The sequence below is a fragment of the Talpa occidentalis genome, unplaced genomic scaffold (assembly GCF_014898055.3).
Source record: "Talpa occidentalis isolate TD23 unplaced genomic scaffold, MPIMG_talOcc4v2.1 talOcc4.306, whole genome shotgun sequence".
NCBI classification, from domain to species: Eukaryota; Metazoa; Chordata; class Mammalia; order Eulipotyphla; family Talpidae; genus Talpa; species Talpa occidentalis.
Genome location: NW_023603252.1, coordinates 20,342 through 23,622, shown reverse-complemented (window position 1 = coordinate 23,622; position 3,281 = coordinate 20,342).

Sequence of the window (3,281 nt, the reverse complement as noted above, 5' to 3'; positions counted from 1 at the left end):
ATCTTCTCTCACCTGATTGGGTGTCTTTTCACTTTAATGAGAGTTTCTTTTGCTGTGCAGAAGCTTTCAGGTTTGTTGTAGTCCCATTTGAATATTTGCTTTTATTTTCTTCACTGTTGGAGTCAAGTCCCCAAAGACATTCCTGAAGCCAGTATTGTAGAGTGTCTTACCAATATTTCTTTCTATATATTTTATGGTTTCAGGTACTACTTTGCTCCATTTTGAGTTAATTTTTGTGTTAGATGTGAGAGAATGGTTTAGTTTTACTTGTTTGCATGTGGCAAAGAGACTTTCCTTTCTCCATTTTATATTCTTGACTCCTTTATCATAGATTATCTGTCTCAGTGTCAGTTTATTTCTGGCCTCTAAGTTCTAAATTCTATTTCATTGCTATGTTTATTCATTTATTTTGAAAAAAAAAGTTTTTATGAGAAATCATCTGAACATCAGATATGTCTGGTGTTGGTTAGCAAGAATCATTTGCACATTTTACATTGATAGTGCCAAAACAGTGACTGGAAGAATTTGAGAATAAAAATCTGATTTGGGACAGAAAAATAAAAGCTATCAGACTCAGTGAGGATGCAAAAACTGACACAAGAAAATTCTTTTGCAAAATATAAATTTATTACAAAAGTCTGGAAGGGTACTCCGAGAAAAGGAAAGATTAAAGAAGACCAGCAGTAGAGAGACAAGAGGAAATGAAAAGGAAAGGAGAAAAGACAAAAAGAAACTGAGAGCAAGAAAAAAAAATATAGTAGCACACAACAGAGGTGCAGAAACTTACTTGCCCAAATGGGCCTGAAATCCTTGTAATTAAGTTGTACGTGCTGAAATACAGTGATCCACCTCCCCTCCTTTTGATTTCTAAAAGGTACATAAAGATAAAGAGGTAAATAAGGCTTCCTCAGAAGTAAATAAAGACAGGAGGTCGTTCCAAAACCCAGTTAAAAAAAAAAAAATACACTCCTCAGTCTCACTTCTGTTTAAAAAAGGAATGGATTCATCTGACAGCAGACAGGAATTAGACAGGGAGAGAAGCTGGATATCAGACAACCTCACTCCCCTAGGGAGGGGAAAACGGCAGGAAGGGAGACAAGTGATCATGGTTTCCTGATTGAGAGACTGGAAAGAGAAAGGAGAAACAGCAGAGAAGAGAGGTAATGAAAACTCTGACATCAAATCTATTTACTGTGCTGAAAAGAACCACCTGCGCGGCAGATCCCTAGATCCCCAGTGTGGCCACATGACTCCCAGCACAGCCAGGCAGACATTAGCTCCCTGCCCCATCCCCCTTCCTTCACAAGTCCATGTGGAGTCACGCAGGAGCTGAGGCGTTGTCCACTGCAACCATCTTGGTGGCTGCAACTCCTGCCTCTCTGCCCGAGTTGTCACGGAAATGGAGGAGGAGAGACTGCATGGCAGGAGAAAGAACACTGAAATATCTCATTTCAAATAAATAAGAAAGCAGCAGTCTATACGCAGTTGTTTCTTTGGGGTAATACAAACCGAATAAAAAGTCAATGCTTTGATAGTCAAGCAAACACCCAATTCTGAAGCAGAGGAGAGATGACCCCTGAGGGTGGATTAGGAACCCCAGTGATTGTGTTGTAGAGCAACCCCGACACAAAATGGGGTGCCTGACTGTGGGTCCTCACCCGCGCACTTAAAAGGACTTATCAATGCTCTACTGCAGGCACACGCGAAAGGTTAATAAAAGGTTTATTTACAAGGGAAGGGGAAATGAGGAAATGTACAGCTCTGGGAGAAAAGTGGGAGACAAAGTTTTAAATGAGTCCTACCCGATCCGCCGATCAGGAATCCCAAAATGGCGCTCTGAGAGCTGGCCGCGAGCCAGGAGTTGTGTAGCCAGGAGGCGAGCCACAGTGAGCCCCCCAAGGCCCACGTGTTTGATTTTTATATCCAACCTGGCTGCCCAACTCCACCCTCAGGTCCCAGCCACCTTCCCTTTGGTGGTGACGGGATTTGTCTTTCCCAATGTCTTGATGACTTTGGTCTGGAGTGGGGGTGGAGTCCACAAAGCCTGTATGGGATTAGCACAGGACATCCTTTCCCCCTAACAATTCCCCACTTTCACTTTTTGCCACCATTTCCATGGTGATGAAGATCAAACATATGGAAGCTGGGATATAGTCTCAGATGAAAATTTTCCAGGGTTCCAGTGTGAAAGAAAACCAGTCCCTCCAGGTATTGTCCATTGTGGAAAGCAAAAGTCCTCCAGTCCTGGAAAAACAGTTCATCAGTCCAAGCCGAAAGGAAACATCTGGAGGCATTTGCCAGAACAAGACAGCAAATATATCAAAATCACAGGAAAAAAATCTTAAAATGGTTCAACTTATGTAAAAACAAATTCTCTCAACCTTGATTCCAAATTTTTTTGAACAGCATAGCAAAAGTTTGCAAACTAAATCAACTTTTAAACCATATTGCCTATTTTTGCATAAAATCACAGGGCAGAATAACTAAGCAGCAATTTTTAGCTTGCTTCGTTGGAATACTCCATATAGGATTCAGAGCGAACTGTTGACATCCGGTCTGTGTAGGCTTCTGGAACAAGTTGGTCTCATCAGACTCCATCTGGGCTTTCCTCTTCTTGAGGGTACCAGGGACTTTTCATTGGCCGGGTTGTCCAGTCCTGCCAATGGAGGCAAGCTTCCTCACCTTCTTTGGAGGTCTCTGGAACCCTATGAACAAAGCAAACAGGTTCTCCTCTTCTTGGTTCAGCTCTGTTTCAACTTTCTGGAAGAGCTCCACACAAAGCCAGACAATGAAACTTATGTCCAATTTTTTTTCAGTTTAAGCAGACAAAATCCCTATGGAAGTTATGCAAAAACAGACTCTGAGATAAGTAGTAAAAGATTACTACCACTGGGCCTCCCTGGTGGCGCAGTGGTTGAGAGCTGGACTGTGAAGCTGCCCGCAGCCTCTGCAGCGCCGGTTCAATCCCCAGCTGCTCCCCGGCCACCAGAGGAGGGTCCCACATGGCGCGCAGACCTCTCCTGCCGCCCACTGCTCCCCTCAGCAGTGTACTTCGGTGCTTCTGCCTGCTCTGCTCCCTCTCTGGCCCTGGTGAATTCTCTCACCCTCCCGCACTTCTGATTGTACCCAGTGCTTGTGTAAATAAATAAATAAATCTTTAAAAAAAAAAAAAGATTACTACCACTATTTTTATGCTGTGTTGGTATCAAGGGGAGAGAAAATGCAAACACAATTTAGCTTTGTTGGAAAAAAAAATTGTAACCTTGCTGCAGATCCTGGTC